The following is a 20510-nucleotide window of genomic DNA, read 5'->3' on the forward strand; positions in this document are numbered from 1 at the left end:
GGAGATATTACAGGCTTATTAAGAAAGCCACTTCTTTTGAAACCGAGGGAGCATCAGAGGTGTGAGGGATGTGTGCTTCCAGGTTGCTTACAAGGAGAAGCTCCAGGTGATGACAGATGAGCCCAAGTTGTGCAGCACTTTCTCTCCAGCCTTATTTACTTGCCCAGTTTGCTCCCCCAGAGCTCCCAGTCTTCCCATGCAAAAATGCACCGTGGCATTTCCATGAGCCTGCAAGGGGGCTGGCCCATGCTGGGTTGGAGTCTGTGTCCCTGATTACAAGGGCTTTAATGTCCATTTCCCTGCTCCTTTGATCCTGCCCATGGCATGCAGAGGAAAGGAAAATCTGGCTTTTGTCTGAAGCACGTTTAACCCTGCTGCCCAGAAATGGGACCTTGTCAGTCAGTGGATTTCATGGGTGGATGAATGAGATCACAACAGTTTTCAGTTCATTAAAAATAAAAGGCCTTCCTACCTCTTGCTTTGGATCTGTTGGGAAATTAACATCTTTAATATCAGACCTTAATGGCAACAGAACACAGCATTATTACTTTTATAAGACAAATACAAGCAGTAGCTATATAACTCATCATCTCCTGAGCTGGGGTGGATTTCAGATGAGCTCCTGCTGCCCAGCTGGTATGAAATCCCCAGTAATAGGCCACAGATGGCACCGCTGCAGCCAGGGGTCACACAGTTGTTCTGTTAAATTGCTCCACGGGCTCTGGGATCATATGGTCTCATCTCCAGCTGCAGTTTCAGAAGGGTTTGAAGTCAGGAGCAAAGCCTGCCCAGAGTCTTGCTTTTATTTCTTCTTCTTTTTTTTTTCTCTCTCTCATTTTTGTGTATTTCAGAATCTTGCCTGATTTGAACATTTCTATGGGGTTTTTCCTCTTTGAAGAAAGAGGAATGCATGTGTGTCCTCCTCTTTGTCTTCCCACCTGAGATATCCTGCCTTGCAAGCTGCTTGCTGTGTGCACCCTGTGAAGTAAACAGCTTTTTAATCTATCAGGTAAAGGGAAACCCAGGTATAAGCAGCAGCTGGAGCAGCAATACTTCCAGCCAGAAGCTTGGTATGTTTGAGCTGTAGGTGTAGCTACTCATCAGGACTCTCCCAAGCAATGTGGCTGATTCTTCATCTCTTGAAGGTTTCCATCCAACACTGGGTTCTGTGGCGCTGCTGTGTGCCTGCATGTGGACTTGATATTAAAGGTCTCCTGTGTGAAGCAGGAGATGTGAGCAGTGAAGGTGTCCATGACAGGGATTGGAACTGTATGATCTTTAAGGTCTCTGTGACTCTGTGATTCTAAGAGCTTTGCTATCTTGTTTGATATTGAAACAGAGAGCTCTAGGAGAGATCACATCTCAGAATTCATATGTCGAAATGTCAGCATTACATTAAGTTGGCACTTCCTAGTAAATCCAGCAATTGTCAGCATTTATTGATGCTAATTAAGATGGTGAATGTACGACAGCAGAACTGCTGTGGTTATATAAGCAAAACTCAGCTTGGCACTATCCAATGGGCTTAAGAGTGGCATAGACTCACCTGCCCTGTCTGATATGGGGGAAAAGAAGCGCCTGTCAGTGTCTGCACAAACATCACTGAACCATTGCATCTGTCCTGTGTGTTCTGACTGTAAATAGCTAAACCATCTGATTCATACTTAGCCTAATTATATTAATCCTAAAGCAAATAATCCCGGCTCTTATGCTGTCAGTGTGTAATTTTGGTGTTATTACAAGATCACTGAAAATAGGGCTGGAAGGGAGCTTGCCAGGTCGTGCTGTATGGTGGTGCCAAGCTCTCTAGTCCATTCCAGTGGGGCTGAGGTGCTCCAAGCAGCTGCATTCACACCAAGCAGCAGTGGCAAATCCCTGAAAATCCACACACAGCATCCCTACCTTTACCCTAAATCTCTTTCTATGTGGATGAAGCTGTGATTTCTTGCCTCATTCCCCAGTGGACTCAGAACCAGTTTATTCCTTTCCTCTCTGTTTAAATATTTGAGTTATAATATCATGTCTTCCCTCTTAGCCCTCTCTGCTCAGGACGACATGAGCTCGGTGCTGGCTGGTTTGCTGCAGAAATCACGTTTTCTAGAGCTCTCCTCATTCCCTGCTGAACTCTCTCCAGATCTTCCCTGAGGTCCAGATTACAAAGTTGGACCGTTCACTGTGGCTGAGGTTTGCCAACCCCCGGAACAGCAGAAAAAAACACTGCATGCAGCAGTGTGACAGATAGTTACATCTGTGGCAAATGACGCTCTGCTCTGTGTGACCCAGAGTGGTGTCTGCTTTTTATAGATGCCATTTGGCACATCAAACTGTCTTTGGACCAATTCTAGGATGGTTATCCCAACCTGCAGACCTTCTCAGCTCCCGGTTCCTTCCTTATTCTCTGCACCTATCCTAATGATGTGCCAGCACTGGCTTTTTTTCCCCACATTTCATAGCATCCTCTTCATTTTAGATGGAGACTTTTGGGATCTTATCTTGGCCATGCAAGGGCTTACAACACCTCTTGTCTCGTTCTCACCTTAATACTGTTGTTTGAAAATACTCCAGGACCAAAAAATATATATTTTTCTGTTTGGTTGTAGTTCTTTTCTTAAACAAACTAACAAGAAGAAACCCCAAGAAAACATTTTTTGGCTTTTCCAATCAAATGAAGAGCTGATTGTTAACGTGCCTGTGACCAGGGTAGATTTTCTCAAGACCTATCCTGCACCTCCAGGCTTTGGCTGACTGTGATGGAACTATTGGAAGAGCTGGTGTTATTTATAGTAGCTCATTATTTCCACTTTCTTTCCCAACACTTGCACATCTTTGAAAAGAATTGGACGCGTCATTTGGGAGAGAACTCCAGCTTAGCTTTTATTTGATTTAAACCTGTTTGTTTGCTGTACTGAGCTAAGCTTGATATGGGTGTAGTGTAAAACCAGGATAAATCTGAAAAGGAATTACAATGCCTGCATAGTCATTTTTAGTTCCAACTCAAGCAAGTCAATGGAATCATAGAATCATTAAGGTTGGAAAAGCTCACTGATGTCATCTAACCATCCAACCATCAACCCTCCTGCACCATGCTCACTATGTCCCTCACATGGGGCTGATCAGACCTGGAAGTATTTCTCTGTTGCCTTCATAGCTATCCCACTTACAGTACCACTTAGGTATGATAGACAGGATATTCCAGCTCAGATGAATTGCCAAACATCGTGATCTAGGCAATTGCCAAACATCACAGCATGGGTACCTACACACAGCCCTGTCCTTGCAGGGTTGTAATGAATTGGAGCATAGAGTGAGCAGGAGCAGGAGATTTCGCAAGTGAAAGAAAATGAAGCCAAGTATGACATTAGAAATACAACGAGGGAGTAAGTGTTTGTAGAATGAGGTCTTTAACATAATTGCTCTCTGAATGATTAGTCCTGAAGATAGGAGAGTGTGTCTTGTTACAGGGCTAAACTGACTCTGAGCATCTGGGGCTGTTGCAACAGGTCCCAATCTCCCTTGGCAAACATTAGGATGAAGGAGGGCTTCTCCAGCACTGGGAGAAACGGGCCCCACGTGTGCACAAAGACAATAGGCCTTGGCTAATGCAACAAAAACCAGCCCAAACTCTGAGAGTTTCCAAATCCTGATGAAACCCCTCATGTGCAATACCAGGAAAATATAAAACCACCTGGGTTTCTGGAACTGTTTTATTTATTTCCCTGCATGAGGGCACTAAGGTCAAGAAGAGCCTTGCAGAGGGCAACAAATTATGGACTTGCTTTCGAAATAAAGCTGGGTCTGTTCACGGAACATTTACACGAAGCCTTAGCATGTGACAGCCTTGTGATCCATGTACCAGGCACAAGCAACATGGAGAGCAATGCACACAGTACTGTGTGATGGTTCACAAATAAATAAATCAATGCGTTTTGACCTGTGCACTGCAGACCCATGGGTGTCCATGGATTATATCCAAGAGGTCTGTGAAATGTAGCGAAGGAAATCCAGTTTAGATGTATTGCAAGGGGATCTGCATCTCCATTAGAGGATATTTAAGTGTCTGTTAAATAAGTCAAACCACTGAAAAGAGAAGGAAAAAAAATGCTATAATACTACATTTGCAAATGACTGCTATGTTGTAGGGATAAATACCCAAGGGTAAATACGCATATTATGCAATACTGCATTCAAAATAAATAAAACCCTTCAAAACCAAAGTTTGTCATAGGAGCTGTTGAGTTACAGATGAGCTTCATGGATCTTTGTCTTTTGTTTCCATAGCGTTGAGTTTCAGCATCTGTCAGTGAGTTATTAACCAAAACTGAAGCAGATTCCAGCCACGCTGCCCTGCGTTCCTGGCTGGGTATGAGAAATGGCCAAGGCTTAATGAGCCCACGCCATGGCCTTGATTTTCAGTTGGAACCTGGTTTGCCATTCATGGGAAGGAAATTGCTGCTGAGCCACTGGAGATGTGGGTCATAGAATCAAGGAATATTCATTCAGAGTTGGTAGGGACCCACTTGGACCCTTGAGTCCAGCTCCTGGCCTGCCCTGCATAGGTTCTTCTGCCTGGCAAAGCATCCAAAGTAGGTACAAGTGCTAAGAGTAAAGCTCTGGGGATTCACCAAGGTGAGATGCTTTTAGTCTAATGTCAAAAACCCAATCTATGCACGGAAGTTTACATAATAGTTGGGATCATATCTGAAATTATATCAGGTAAGAGAAAAATACAAGGCAGGGAGCCAACAGCAAGTAGAAACCTACCTCCTGTGGTATATCACTGTGCAATTAGTTATGTGTGATTGGGAGCAGATGAGGCTCTATCTTGCTATGAAACACCATTGCAAAAGAACCCTAAAAGCCCAATAAATTCCTAGACATGACCTATCTTTAAAGATCTATCTGCAAAATACACAAGGCTTTTTTTTCTGTCTCCATACATGAAAAAATCCACTTTTACACTGCTGCAGGAAGCCAGCCACATGCATCCCTTAGGTCTTATTATGCAGGAGAACAGCATTTTGGGGAGGCCATGACCCAGAACTGAACGCTGCATAAGAGCAGTCCAGGAACAGAGGGCATGATCCCACATTGCTCCACCACTAAATAATCCTACCATTGGGGATTCACTTCTCTGCCAACCACCCCTAATTAATGCTGGTAGATACGACTCTAATACCATCCCTGCATCAGACCCACAGACATCAGTGGCAAACCTGCCATTTACTTCAATAACAGCAGGACTGAACCACAAATATCCAATTTCACCTGACCTTCAGCATGTAGGCGAGTCACAGCTTCTCTGTCAATGGTTTTGCTCTTCTCTTTTCCCTGCCAGAAGTTGTAGGAGGACCTAAAATTTGTACCTGAAGTGGCACTGAGAGCTGTGGACACCACACATAGCCTTCAGCATGAAAGGGCATTTTAAGAGGGGTATCATTTAATGAAAGTATAATAAAGGGTTTACAAAATTAATAACAAGGAAGGGTTTTGCATTTTCCACAGATGCGCCTCCATCCTCTATGGAAATCCAACCTGAGCCTGCTTTGCTGTGAGTGATTGCTGTGCCCGTAGCTCCTGCCTCCTGCCTGAGCACTGCTGTGCATTTACCATCGAATCCAGCACTCATCCATCTCCCCTTTGCTTTTCCTTATGATGTATTTTGGAGAGTCCAGCTGACTTCATGTGGCAGTAAGCATTCCTGTGGAGAGTAGATGCCCTGGTATATTAACTTTAGCATTCTTCTAGCTGTTTTCAAGGGGATTTGTTTGTTTGTTTGAATATATGTTTATTTGTTTTCTTATATGTTATTTATATGTTTTTTAAGTATTTGCAGGGCTGAGTTTAACAAACAAAACCATTTCTCAATTCTGATCTTCCACTGGAAGCAATGGGGAGGTCTCGTAGCTCTTTGGTTTGGAAGGGCATCAAGAAATGACAAAGTGTGTTTGTTGAAAGGACAGAGCCCAACATCTCTACGAAGGCAGCTCTTCAGGCTCCAGTTGTAGCAGCACTGACACAGGAACTTGAGCAACGTCAAGTTGTGTAGATTGGTGTAAATTCCATGTGACTGGTGAACAAATTGACTTCTGAATTGGGTGGTTTTCCTCTTCCCACAAATGGCATTTTGCCTTCTCCAAAAATCACTTCTCATTAAATCCTCCCACTGAAACGTGCTCGGTGTTTAATAATAGATGGATTGCATGTTTAAAGCGGTTGATTTACTTAAATTAGCTCTGCTGAGATTTAGCAAATTTGTGACAAATATCTTTCTAGCTGAACATAAATAGGATACAAGGAGTAAAACTTGTCAGGCCTTGTCATGATGGCAGGAAAAAGGAATAAAAGTCAGAACCAGGCCCAGCTTTTTCAGGTCCATTTAGGACATTTTGTGGCTAAATTTCCATCATGCTTTGTTCTGTTTGTTGGGGGTTTTTTTGTTTGCTTTCTTTTTTTTTTTTTGCACCCCAGAAGCCAGGAGTGAAACATGTTGGTAAAAAGGAGGAAATCAAGCCTGGATTACAGAAACAGATGCCATATTTTTCCCAGTCTGGCAAATGACCCTGGAGTATATGGTAAGAAGTGTGAATAAAACGACACAGGTCTTGTCACCAGAGATTAGCAAGTCTGTTTATTTACTCAGTCCCTGCAGCCCTTGTTTTATATTTGGATGCATATGAAACACAACAAATAATTTAGCACGTGACAGCTGCTTTGTATAAGATCCCAACTGCTTTTCCAGCCGGGGCATGCTAGAAGGTATGGAGGTGACTTTTTAATGAGCCTTCTTCCTCTTTGAGATGTTGTAGCAAAGAAAGTGTTCCAAACAAAGGGACAGATATGTTTGCAAAAATTCTTTGATTTTATGTGTGGGTTTTTTTTGTTGTTGTTGTTAATGATGTTTCAAATAGATCTAGGTAGAATCCATGTCCATGGATGGTCTGCCCTTGCAGCCCATCCAATTGGGATCTTCCCAGACCATACAACATGACCAACATGGCAAGGGTGTAGCTGCAAAGAATACTTCCATTGAGCAGTAGAGGAATTTGTCCTCACCAACCCTCACGGCCAGGAAAGAGGCTGGCTCTGAACTTTTTTGTTTCTACTTATCCTCATTTGCTCATCTGGAGTCCCTAACATTTGTAATATTCTGCTTTAATATCGTGCATTAGCCTAAGCTTATAATGAGCGTGGTATGGGACGTACATGGCACAGTGCATTATGAACAGCTCTGATTGACGGTGCCGTGCAGTGATGACAGCACTGTGTTTTCCTTTCATTTTTGGAGACTAAGTGGCTTACATGTGGTCCCATTTAGAGGATGTCTGGGTGGCAGCTGCATTCTCCTATGTGCTTATGAGAGGGAAATGAACTTTTCGGTCTTGAAATGCTGTAAAAAGGGGTTATGTAAAAAGGCTGCATGCAGCTATTGAAGGGGGGAAAATATCCTCTCCAGACAATGCGACTTCCTGTTTACAAAACAGAAATGTTTTGGACTTGCCTCTGAAATGCCACGCAAGACTTGTGATGCTTTCCAGAGCAGTGTCCGGCTTTGGGATTTGAACGATTCTCTGGGGAGTGCCGTCCTCAGAATAAAAACCATTGCTGAGGCCGTGCATCTGAAACCACCCATCCGTTTCCCAGATTTTAACCTCCATCTTTAAATGCAGAGGCCTCATTTTTAGGGGAAATGCTGTGAGACACAGCTTACATAAAGTGCCTTTCTCCGTCACGGCAAGCAAACTGTATTAATCTGCACTCTCGTGCAAGCAAATCGTAAAGCCCATGTGGAAGCCAGTGGTGGGAGATGCTGCACTGTGTGACATGGTTTAGAGCAGTCACAGACACGGGTTGATGGTTGGAATAGATGATCTTAGGCCCTTTCCAGCCTTAATGATGCTATGATACTATGAAACAGCCCCTGCATTTCTTTCTATGGCCCATGGTCCACTGGGACCTGACAATGTGTGTATCTCTTCTCTTTTCCTGGGTGCTGGCAAGCAGGTTTTTTCTTTTTTCCCTTTTCATTTTCTGTGGTGTGAGCTGTCCCCACAGCTCAGCACTCGTTCAGATGGGAAGCCAAGAGCAATTGAGGAGCTGCTCTTGTGGTGCTTTGGCACTAAAGAGCGATTGAGTAAGTGACTGAGTTCTGCCAAGACCAAATGGTCCCTTTGAGCAGAGTTGTGGCCTCCAGTGACAAAGTGCAAGGAGGTTACCAGCAGAGGGCTGACCCAGCAAAACGCTGGTTTATTTATACATTTCAGCATGTGCTGAATGTGTACGCTGAGTGGAAGGAGAGCAGTGTGATGAAAAACATACTCAGCAAAAAACGGACTGTAGAGTTGTGTGTTTGAGATCTGTGCACCAATTTCCAGAGAGAAAACATCCCATGGGAGCTCATAGAAAGAAAGGAACAGGTTCACCAGAGGTTCCTGCCTCCCACTTAGCAATCAGAGGCTCATGGCACTGGGCACATGTGTTATTCGTTATATCTGCTTTCCAAAAGAGAGCCGGGCTTTTGGATGGCCTTCCCATCCCTGGTGCTGTGACCCTCCAAACTGAGAAGCTCTGCCTTACTTGGGACCAATTACCTCCTTCCTTTACTCACCTCTGTAGTACAACTGCAAGACAGGGAAGGAGCCTTGGTGCCTATGGCACGAAACCTGCACAACTTTTTGTTTTTTACATACAAATAATATTGTATGGGTACTATTAGGTCATGGCCTGAACCAGTGATTGAGCACCTGGTGAAGGGGAGTGGCCAGCCCTGGGAGCACAGGTGGAAACAATTCACCTGTGCAACCAGAAGGGTCCACCCCCTCCTTAACCACATTTAAGGGCTGGCAGCTGTAAGAGAAATGTTTCTGCTTGAATGTTGCTTCTTTTGGAGTGTTTGGTGAACCTTGATCCTTGGGAAGGGGTAAGTGCTTCTTTCTTTTTTTATTACTGGATGATGACTGCTGCTTTCTTGGGTTTAAAGCAACTGTATCTGCTGCTGCTTACATATGTTAAATGAGAAATGCGTCTTGTTGTGTTCGGCTTCTTTGGGGTTTTTTGTTAGCACTGTTGATGTACTTGTTGTTATACTGCTGGATGATGAGCTGTGTCCAGGAAGCAGTCAAGCATGCGTGCTAGCCCTCAACATTCGCTAGTCTTTGGGTCGTTCCATTGCATGTGCAGTATACCTTAAATGCTTTTTAGATACTCAGAAAATACAGTGTCTGTGTTTACCGAATTGGCCTTTTTTAGTGTTAGGAGGCAGCTATGGAGAGGAGACCTTTATCAGGCTACTTGTTTCTTTCTGCTCCTAAACAACTCGTTAATCATTTGTACCATGTAACTGAACTCCAGGCTACTGCCATCTGCCTTGGAAAAAAACCACTGTCCTTTCTGAAATGTCAATGTCTGGGAAGCGTGGTCTTTGTAGTTGTGTTTTCTGGCAATCTGGTGTAATCCTGAATCTCCATATTGTTGGGAGCAACAAATGAGTCCAAGCTTTGTCTACATCTGTGAAGGCTGTCTGAAATCTTCCTTGTTGGTAAGCTGAGGAAAATTGTGGTGCTTGGTCCTTCACACACCTCACTTGAATGAACTTTGTCTTATGGTATGGACAAGTTCTGTTTGGGTTCAAAGTAGTTGTTTTTGTTGCTGTAGTTGACTTTTGACATCTCTCACCCTGATGCCACTCTGTTTCTGCCCATCCCGCTATTAAAAGGCCACTTAATTCCCCTCTGGGCCGTGAAGGTCTCTGAAAGTTCATCAGATGTCAGACTGAGATGAATTGTTAATGGTCCAAGCAGGGTATTAGGCTGTGTATGAAGAAAACATCCTAGTCCTGATGAATCCCAGAGCCAGTCAGGAAAGGTTATTGAAAGAAAAGTCAAGGGAGTTCTCATCTGTGGGGAAGACACCATGGGGCTCAGTGGGAGGAGGAGAGGCATGGCCTTGGGGTGCCTGGAGGGCTTCAGTATCTGTGGGCTGGCTGTAGTCTGAAGGATGACTAATAGAGGATGAACAGGGGACCTGCCCTCTTCACTGGAGAAATAAGAGGAGAAAAAGTGAAAATAAACTTCAAAAATGGAAGCTAAATTCATAAGAAATAAATAGAGGGCGGAGGGGAATGGCCATCCAGCAAAAAGCGTTGCTCTTCTGAGGTCAAGGCAGGAAAGTGTCTATGTGGGGTTAAGGCACAATATGTGGTGAGAAAGGGAGATGGTGGTGAAAGCAGAATGGGAGAAGACAAAGATGCAGCTTCCCCCATGCTCCTCTGTCACAGCAAGTCTACTTCATGACCCCGCCACATCTGCCTCAATCTGTCTTCATTTGGCTCAGAACAGCGATAGATAGCTCAGCAGGTTTTCATTATGGCAATGTGATTAAGGCTCGTGATGACTTGTGGAAAATCCTCCCCTTTACACATAAATGGCTGGATGGGCCTTGCTGATTTCATGCTGCTGCTGGAAAATGGGCCTGGGGAGGCTATCCAGAGGTTGGCACACAGGGAGGCAGAAGGAAAAGTATTTTCCTTGCAATTCTTTGCTTTTAGCACTAACAACCTGGCAATGCCTCCCAGCTTGCTGCTTCCTCCAGCCAGCCCTATGCTTGAAGTTAGTGCCGAAGCTCACCCTGCTGAGAAATTCCACTTTGTTATTTTAAAATTACAGTACAAAAAAAGATGTTTTCTAGTGGGGAAGAAGCCAGTCTTTGCCACCCTTGGTGAAAATGAGATGCTGTTCCACTGAACATCACAGGATGGTCAGTGTGAGGAAGGTGACTGTGCTGCGGGGTCATGCCGGCTACTTCTGACCCTAACAGATTAATAGTCCTTTATAAATGAAAGTTTCCCTTTATCATGCAGGCTACAGAAAGCTGCCATCAGCTGACCTAAGCCTGAGGAACACCTGGGGTGTTTTCACACCTCTGCAGCTTTGTGTGGCCACTTCAAATCACTGTCTGGTGGCATCTATTGTTTTACGTTGTTGTCTGTAGGCTGTTTGGTGCAGAATGCTTCTGGAAGCTCTGGAGGGGGCTGAGTTCTTCCCTGCATGGAGTATGATCTTAGTGGTCTTTTTTAAGCCTCTATGATTCTATGCTACATGCTTTTGCCAACCCTGTGGGTGCTCTTATACCTTGTATGACTTCCTAGATGAACTGTTCTTCTTTGGAGGCAAGAGAGATGCATGTGCTGGTCTCCTTTTGTATCTTCTTACATGTGCATGTGTGCCCTAGATGCTCTTGACTAGGACAGTGAAAACTGCCAACTCCATCCTTCATCCCATCAGCTATAAAGGGGTTTGGGACTTAGTTATAGGCTCTAACAAATACCTCAGGACTCTGATAGCAAGATAACATGAGTTGCTCCCAGGCTGTACCATGACTTTGCCAAACCTTCCTGGCTCCCTGCAATGAATTTTGTCCCTCTGGGTGCTCAGAGACAGATTGGAGAAGATCAATTCATCCTTGCTGGCTGGCTTGGCTGTTTCCAGCTCACTGCCACCCATCACAGCTCTGCACCTTCCTGTTCAGCCACTCATGGTTAGGTTGCAACAGACTTTTCCTTTCCTTTTATTCCTCTTTTTCTCCTGGTTCAGTGTGGATGACAAATAATGTTTGAAGCTCATCAAGGAAATGACTTCATATTTTAAGTTCTTTCCTGGGGCAGCTTTGAATATTGAAATGTGTGCGCTTTTCTGGGGGCTTTTTTCTTTCCTACGCATCCGATAAACAGCTTCCCCCCTAGAAATGAATACAGGATGATGTCATAACTCAGTGAAATGCACTTGCTGCTTTAGCTCTCCTTGTGTTTCTCACTCAAATTTCACCAAGGTTGGCTCTATTTCAAAGCCTAGGATGATGGATCATTGGGCCAGATTTCTCCTCTTGCTTTTACCATTCCAGAGGCATAGAAGCCAGAGAAATTAATAACACTGTGATTTTACTAGGGAATGTTATATGTTACCAACCATGAACACTTGAGTGTAGGTATTTGCCATGACCGCCTTGCTGGCTCATTTAACCACTTTCCTCTCTTCAATGTCTGGGTCCTTACAGCAGATTTTTCAGGTGGAGCTGTGTTCATTGCTGGAGTGGAAAAAAAAAAGGCCCTATCTGTGCAGGAAAGGATACCTTTAAGTTAAATATATTTCAGAGATGGTTACTATTAGGATTACTAGTGTACTAGGATATGTGTCTTCTGCTGGGCATATTTATGTGGCTGAGATATCAATTAGCAATCACCCTCTCAGATAAGTGCATTATGGAAAGATAAGGGGCACTTCTTGAAGACCAGTAATCAAAAGCCAGTTGATTTCCTCTGATCCTATTGGAAGTTAATCTAGAAAATGGGAGACTTAGAAACCTTGCTTGAGAAAGATGAACACTTCATTTTTACTTTCTTTGAGAGGAAGGGGAAGGGAGGCTTATGGTCTTTTATGCTTCCCTTAAGGAAATTACAACTCACAGCCACCAATGCAAAAAGAGGGAAATCCAAGGTTTTGCTTTGTCTTAGGGATGTTGATTCAATCTACATCTTGGGATGCATTTTCATTTCTTTTAAGTCCCTGAACACCTCACACAGGCAGTAGTAAGGAGAAAAACTGTTGAAGAGTGATTCTGAAGAAGGCTGGATCCACAGGAGTGCTAAGGAGGGTTGGATGTCAGCTTTACATCCAAACCTCAGCCAGTAGAAAAAGGATGACAATCTCCATGATTGTATTTCTCCAGCTGGTTTCTTAATCCCTTTGCCACATGGATGTGAAGTGCTACTTCCTCTTTTCTCCAGAGACTTCAATAATATTGTTTGTGCACTAATGGTGGTCTTTAAAAAAAAAAAAAGGATTGCTCAGGTTGAAAGCATTTTAAGATCAGCAGGCTGGCTAAGGCTGGGGTAGTTGGTTATGGGAGACTGGTAAGGCCCCATACAGAGTGGCTCATTACCTTGAGACTAAGCGTGACTCGTGTTGGGTTTTGCTTGTTGGCACTGATATTCTGAATGGACCTAATGCGTTCTCTTGTCAATGGTGCTCTACCTCACTGAGGCAGCTCCTGGCATTTTTCTTCCCATGCATTGCACTCAAGACAGCATTTTGAGACTACTGGGACCTAGGAAGTCATTTCTCATTCAAAACCATAGCTTAAGAAACTTCACAGCCAGATCACTGCAGCTGACTCCATTTGGCAGTTTGCATGAGGATGAATGTCAGTCTGGGGTGATGGGAATCAAGAGTGGTGGTGTAAGCAGAGTTAAGCTTAAAATGGCATTGTGCTATGCTGAGTTTTGCTGTATATAAATATCCACAAGCAGGAAAAAGGGGTTCTTTGTCTTGAAAAATGAAACAATGTGAAGAGTTTCCAGTTTGGTGCTGAAGGTGTTGGTTAGATCTGCACTGTTTGGGTTATGTTGAGTACAGGTGATGTCATCCATCTGACAGCACACAGCTGAGAATTTATTTCAGAGCAATGTAAATGAGCTGCTCATACTGTCAAGGGAAGAAACCAAACAAAAGCTATGAAGCAAAATCTCTTTTCAGGACAAAGCAGCAAAACCAGCACTGAAATATGAGCAGTAGACATCAAAGAAAGGATGATGTGGTTTTTGATATACCTGAATGTCACTCCTCCCCCTTCTGTGTTTAATATAGTGTGTCAGCTGAAATACATTGGACCCCTCCAAAGCGACAGCAAAGAAGTGGGAACAGATCCAGGGCTCATATGAGCCCTTCAACAACTGCAGTGATCATGAGCTCAGGCCCAGTGCAATAGAGTATTGGTTTGCTCACTTGGTTTTTATTTCTCAGGTAAAACTTTTCCCCTCCCTGTTTGGTGAGAACAAGCCATTGGACTTATTTTTCTACTCCCCCCCCCCCCCCAACCCTTTTTTAGGATCTCAATTTGCTTGTGTGAGATGACAGCCCAAGAGTATTCCTCAAAAGTTGGGAAAATGCCAGGTTTTCATTAAACCTCTTGTAAACCCCAAATTGCTGTCCTGCGAGGCTACATCTGGCAAGGGAAGCCATCTGTGATTCGTATAGTCTTGCTCCAACAAAACGACAACAGTGTGAAAAACTCTTTTCTCTGGTCGGCAGTGAACTGTAAAAGTAACATTAGTAATAGCTTCTGCAGGCTCAGTAATGACATAATTGACATTGGCTGAAAGCGCAAGCCCCAACTGAGGGGTCTTGCCAAGGCTCTGGATTGATTCATATCATCCTTCAAAAATACAGGTCGTAGTCAATAGCCACTTCTCACACCAGTGTTGAGACTGCTCTCCTTCTGAGCTGTGTCTGCAGTGAAGTCTTGCAGAGTATGAGCCTCCTGACCCCAGCCAAAAAATAAAGGGGGGCTGTTTTACTTGACTGAAGCCACTTGCTCGATCCATAAACAAGGTCTGTATTTCCAATTGTTTGAAAACCTGCAGTTTCACAGAGAAGTGCACATTGCACCTAGTAATCTCTTATATCTGTAGCAACATGACCTGGTGCATTTTATTTAATGCAGAGCCCTAGTAAGGAGGCTGGGCTCTAAGCCATCTGCACATATGTTTCTTGGATGCCTGATATTTTCATTTTGCTTCAGATGAGCTGCACTGTGAGGGGGCTCCCATTTATAGCATCCGGGAATCTTTCCAGAATAAGTTGTGCTTGCCTTGTCTGCAGACCTCTCCATCCCCCTTAGCCCCCTTCACCCCCATGACTTAAAAAATACAAACTCCAGCAGATGTCCATAGCAGGAGGGTGGGTGAGGGGGGAAGAAGTGAGACAAAAAGCACCGATTTGCTCAAATCTCTTGCTAAGGAAACCGTTCCCCAGCTCCCTTTGTGTTTAAAAGCTTGAGGCCCCTGATGTAGAGAAATCCTAGAAATACAACTTAAAGAGCTCAGTGGGACTGTGCTGTGCTGAGAGGCTGCCTGCTTACTGATGGAGAATGTTTGGAAAAACAGCACCTAATGCCACCAAGGTTTCCATTCACACCTCTCCTGTTCTACACGTTTCATGGAGAGCCTGGCTTGAAGTGTGGGAGCCTTTATGTGTTATTTAGACAAGTAAGTGACAAAAAAAAAACCCATAGTGGATTGTAGCCTGAATGCTTTGCTAAATCTTTAGGTCTTCCTGGTTCAGGCAGAGAGAAAGAAAGGGCTTAAGCACTGAGGGAAGACCAAACAAAGATGAAACAGTTAAAGTTATTAAAGGATGATGAGTGACACAGAATTGAGTCCCTGGCCATGGGTGAACCCACATTAGCGAAGAGCAGTAGTGGCTCTTTGTGGGCTGGCAGGCTCCAGGACACAGGAGCTGGGGCAGAAGATCTCATCCCCACACTTTAAAAACTCCTAAGGGAGCTTTGTGAGATCTCTGAGCATTCCTTCCCCTCATGCCAGAGGCAGGGCCCAAACACATTGCCAGACAGTAGTTCCAAAGCCAACACTTGAAACCAAGGCTAGGATGCTGGTAACCAACTCTCAATGTGCCCTTCTATGGCTATAAGATCTGTCAGCTCTTGCCTTTGGCGTGGTTTGAAGCTCCCATGGGCTGTAATCTGTGGTCTCTTTTTTGTTTTACACTGACTCTACAACATGGGACTTCAGGGGATGCTCACGGCTGACTTACTGGGTGGGAAACAGGGAGTTCATAAGCTTGCTAGGGTTTGTCTGCCAGAGGTCCTGACTGTGGCAAAGCAATTCTGCTCCACAAAGGGAAGGCCCCAGACCCTTTTCAATGCAGATGCTACTGGAGGGTTTTGAAAGCCTGTCATGAAGCAAGGATGGATCCCCAGCATGGTTTTGTAAAATGATTATTCTGAGGCAATAGAACTCCACTGATTCCTTCCAAAAATAAAGCCATGTCCTTACCAGCCATAGCCTGAAGGATGCAGGACTCAAAAGACTCCAATTTGTCCAGCACTGTTGAACACCACATTGCTGCTACTGAGGAGGGCTATTCCATAGGGGAAAGCCCAACATTTTTTGCTGTTTCTAGGAGATCCCAGTCAGATTACACTGGACAGTGGGGACCAGGGATCAGCCACCCCAGAACTGCCTTCTTAGGGCATCAGAAGCCCTTCTGCACTGACAGTTTGTCATGAATGATACTCTGTTCTGCTGCAGGGGGATTGGAACTAGATGATCTTTGAGGTCTCTTCCAAGCCATTCTATAGGGTCCCCTAAGGAACTCCCATCCCCTCCAAACAACTACAGTCATATTCTGGTAGAATATTTGTTCCTTAGTCCTGCTAAACCATGGTTGGAGACAGTAGCAAAAGGGGAAAAACACATAATGCACACAGGGAAGTGGTCAAAATGAACCGAAATCTGATCAAGGGTGGACACTTCCTCCATTTGTATGAGGATTCAGGAAGTCCATTACAAAGCACTACATCACTGTCACTTAATTCCAACTAGATTAGTAGTTTGGCTCCTCCTATCCCCTACCTGCATGTAGCAGAGGGTGATGTTACCAGCCCCTCAGTGTGTGCCAGGAGTTTTGCAGGATTTCAAGAAGCTTTCTTTTGCTCTCTAATGCCTTGATAATCTGAGCCCCAATTATCATGGGAGCTGTTAACATCCTTCTAGGCACAGAGATGGAAGAAACACACTGGGAACTGCAGACATACATACAACATTGTCTCTTTGGGAGGCAGGGCTGAGGCTGCAATGCCTGCAAAGTGACCTGGCTGTGCTGCCTGGAGCAGGGAGCCTCTTTTTATTAGGCTGCTCCTCAAGCTCATGTTACTGTCACGGCACTGCATAGCCCATTAATAACTCTTGGATACGGCACCAGGGTGATAAGCAAGTTCATTACATGCTGCATTCCAGCGTTTGGCCCCAAACTCATGGTCCTGAGGAATTCAATCTGATCCCTCAAGCCTTAAGATGATTTATGGCCTCCTCTTTTTCTTTTCTCCTGATCTTTTCCCAGGTAACCTGACTTTGAAGTGAATTAGCTTTAAGTAGGAAAGCCATATATTGATCCTGAGCAACTACAAGCAGAAGTGGGCATTTCCCCATATCTTTCACACTTCTACTGCCTATTCACATAGGATGCAATCATCAGGTAGCCTGCTGTTATTATGCAAACAATATCAGTGGTTCCTCCATTTTCCTGCAGGTCTGTAATGCACTTCACATGGCAGCTCACCAAGTAGAATAATAGAATGTTTGGTTTGAAAGGGACCCTAAAGATCATCCACATCCAACTCTACAGCTGTGAGCATCGTTGCCAGCCATTAAATCAAGCACCAGATCAGGTTGCCCAAGCCCACCATCCAACCCGGCTTTGAACACCTACATATCTCACATTTAGCAAGAAATATCAGTAGCATCAAACACCAACAAGTTCTCTAGGGTTTTCTATTTCAGAGCAGATAGCTATGATTCCTGAGCAGAACACAAACTGATATTCCCTCCCCAGTGATCGGTGGGCTGCATGATTTAAAGAAGAAGCAAAAGGCAAGAATTAATACTGCTAGTTTGATAATTACTGGTCTTTGAGTGTGCAGGCTGGTATTGGTGGTAATAAAGATGGGTGGGATGCTCCTTGATTCAGCATTCAGTGGCATGGACTTATCTCTGTCTGCTCCTTCAAGTCTGGTTTGGCTGGGGATGCCAAAATACTCCCTGCTCAGCTCTTGCACAGGGTGGTGAGTAAACAGAAAAAAAAATAAAAGAGATAGCAGGAAGAAAAAGACATTAGAGGAAAGATCCTGGACAAGTTGTTTTGATCAACCCCTGTAACAATCAGAAAGATCAGCGTAATGGAATGGTGTTATAGGAGGTGCAATGACAAGGGAACCAGTGCAATATAAAGGTGTTACAAAGGAAAAGGGGAAGTGCTCACCTGTCTCTGAAGGGAAACTCCCCATGGGAGGGATCTCCAACCAGACATCCTTCCCCAGTGCCAGTCAGCCCTTAAATGAGGTCTAAGAGACATGGAGCCAGGCTCCACCTTTTGCTATCACACAGGTGAGCAGCCTTCTCCTGTGCTCCCAGAGCTGACCAAGCCCCCAGTTCAGGCTGTGACTCAACAGTTACCATACAACCTTATTTGAGAAATAGTCTGCTGGAAGATTTGGGTGCTTCTGTACCTTCTAGTCTGCACGTAATAATTAGTATACATTATCCAGAATTCTTTTAGTTGTCATAATCATATAAAGGGTCTTGGTTTGCCACTGAATTGGAATTTTGTGGTCAGAGCAAATGCAAAAATTAGTCCCACACTGTACCAGAAGAAAAGCATAATCACAGAGCCATTCTCACGTGCTTCCTCAGGGCTGGCCCTTTGTTCACCACTGGCCCAAAAAAAGCCCCGCTAACGTTTTTTCTTCTTCTTCCAGAGTTTCTTATTCCACTAAGGATGTATTATTATTTCAAACTTAATGGGAATTTAATCAGAAAAGAGTGATGCAGCGACTAGTCACCAGCTGAGCTCTGCAGAGACCTGATAGATGGGGCCAAGCCCACGTCCAGCCCTTCAATACTCTCTGACCATGTGAACACTTGTCTTTAGCCAGGCTTTAGGGTTTGGAAATCATTACCACTGCCTCCCGTGGCCATGGCAGCTGATTACAGTAATAGGGGAATTAAAATCCTTCACCTGCTATGGCTCTCATTCAGCTCTCCCCTCTGCCAAGTGCTATCTTTGTCCATAACAGCCTGCAAAAGCCAGTCATGTCTTAAAACAGCAGCAGATGTTTTGTTTTAATAGGGGAGAAGAGAGAAGGAGAAAAGGGAATCAGTGACAGACTGTAAAGAACAAAGGTGGGAGGGAAAATAGCAAAATGGAACGATTCTGTCTGCTTTTATTCCTCCATTGGCTGGCAGAGTAAGTTGCTCACTGTTATTGTATCACAGGAGGTCTGAGGGTATTTCCAGGTTTATCAAGTGTTTCTTCTGAAAGTTGCACTCCTAACCCAGCTTTATTGTGTGCCCTGCTGATAACCAATGTCTAAAATAATGGTGTGACTGGGCTTGGCTGGGCTCCACCTGCCTATAAGAAAGACGTGCCAGAGTTGTTCATCTTTGCCAACTATACTCCCACCAAGGAGGCTTCTGGGTTGTTAAAGACCCCTTATATCCTCAGGCATCTCTTTTTAGCCAAGGACAATCCTCTCTTTTGTCCACCTTTCCCCATGAACAGCTCTGAAGATGCCCTCTTTGTGTTCTTTAGCTTTGGAGATCTCAAGCCAACAGCAACACCAAAGCAGTCTCTATAGCTTCCCATGTTAGCAGCTATGGGAAGGAAAGGTGGGATGCCAAGGCTGCTGTGGTAGGGAAGGAAAGTATGAAAGTTTTATCAGTCCACTTAGAAGACACACACAGCCGATATGGACACCAAACCCACTTCCAGTGTACATCCAGCTCACTGCACAATTTTAGATGTACCAATTATGCATCTAATTAGTTTTTTAAACAGAAATCAAAAATGTGGCCTACTTGTTCTTGTGCAGAAGGAGCAGCTCGATACAAAGAAATCCCACCTGCTTTCCATTTTTAGGGCATTTTTTCTTTCTTGGGATAGACTGTGGGCAATTGTCTAACTGCATAAAAGCTGTTCTATTTCCCCTCGATTATATAAAAAAAATGATATGCGGGATTTGCAACTGTTCTGAGGACAAATTGTGTGACAAGAATGAATGACTCCTTTTCATTAATATGTGTGTCTCCTCGCTGAGCTTTTAGTGGAAAAAAACTGCTCTAAAAGAAGCATAAATGTGACTTGAAGTCTGATGCTCTGCTAACTTGGCAAATGCCAGATGATGAAGTATGGAGAAGAGCTAACCAATAAAGTATCCTGTATTTTAACAGCCTGTTTCTCCATTAAGCTTTCTTAGACATCAATAGAACAAAGTGTCCTGTATTGTATGTTAGATGTCTGTGTGCTGTAAAAACATTAAAGCTTTTGTCAGCTCACTGCTTTAACCCTTGAAGATAATTGGTGCTCCAGCAAAGTCATCGCCTTCTGGTTTTTTTTCTTCAGAAGGCTGCCGTTGATTTTATGGTTGTGCAGCCACATCATCGTTAGTTTTCACCCTGAAGACAATCCAGATGTGGGCGGTGATTTTATTACTGTTGCTGTTGTTATTTGCTGCTGAGCTTCTCCATGGATGGAGATATGTTCTTAGATGAAGTAATACTTAAACACAAAGTTAATGACCCCAAAGGCTGTTTAGGGATAAGTTCAGCCTCAGTGGGGCATGTTCCACAGGGCAGAAATGCCTGTGCAAAGAAGCTGACAAAAAAGGCATCTGTAGAGCATTACATGCTCATCTGTAGCAACTGGACAGATCAGTACAACGGGAAAGGCATTACAAGAAAGATGTGATGATAGAAGGACCAACACAATAGAAAGGTGCTATAAAGGAATGGAAGAAGATTGCTCACCTGTCATTGAAGATTCTAGGTTCACAGGGGAAAGCTTCACAAAGGAGGGCTCTCCAGATAGAGATCCTTCCCCTGTGGTGGTCAGCCCTTAAGTGGGGTCTAAGAGAGGTGCAGCCAAGCTCCACTCTTTCCAGTCACA

General features: G+C 44.2%; 2 long non-coding RNA genes across 3 annotated transcripts in view; both read left to right on the forward strand.

Moving 5' to 3' along the window:
- Positions 1–5688, forward strand: part of LOC107317707 (uncharacterized) — a 226296-nt gene extending 220608 nt beyond the window's left edge. For both annotated transcript variants that reach the window (XR_001556997.3, XR_014932877.1), the window contains exon 6: positions 5503–5688. This is a non-coding gene — a long non-coding RNA (uncharacterized LOC107317707). The remainder of the gene's footprint in view (positions 1–5502) is intronic.
- A 3092-nt stretch (positions 5689–8780) lies between these two features.
- Positions 8781–20510, forward strand: part of LOC146759071 (uncharacterized) — a 35039-nt gene continuing 23309 nt past the window's right edge. The window contains exon 1 of the long non-coding RNA XR_014932884.1: positions 8781–8917. This is a non-coding gene — a long non-coding RNA (uncharacterized LOC146759071). The remainder of the gene's footprint in view (positions 8918–20510) is intronic.

The sequence above is a fragment of the Coturnix japonica genome, chromosome 11, assembly GCF_054131305.1.
Source record: "Coturnix japonica strain WE chromosome 11, WE-NBRP24, whole genome shotgun sequence".
Taxonomy (NCBI): domain Eukaryota; kingdom Metazoa; phylum Chordata; class Aves; order Galliformes; family Phasianidae; genus Coturnix; species Coturnix japonica.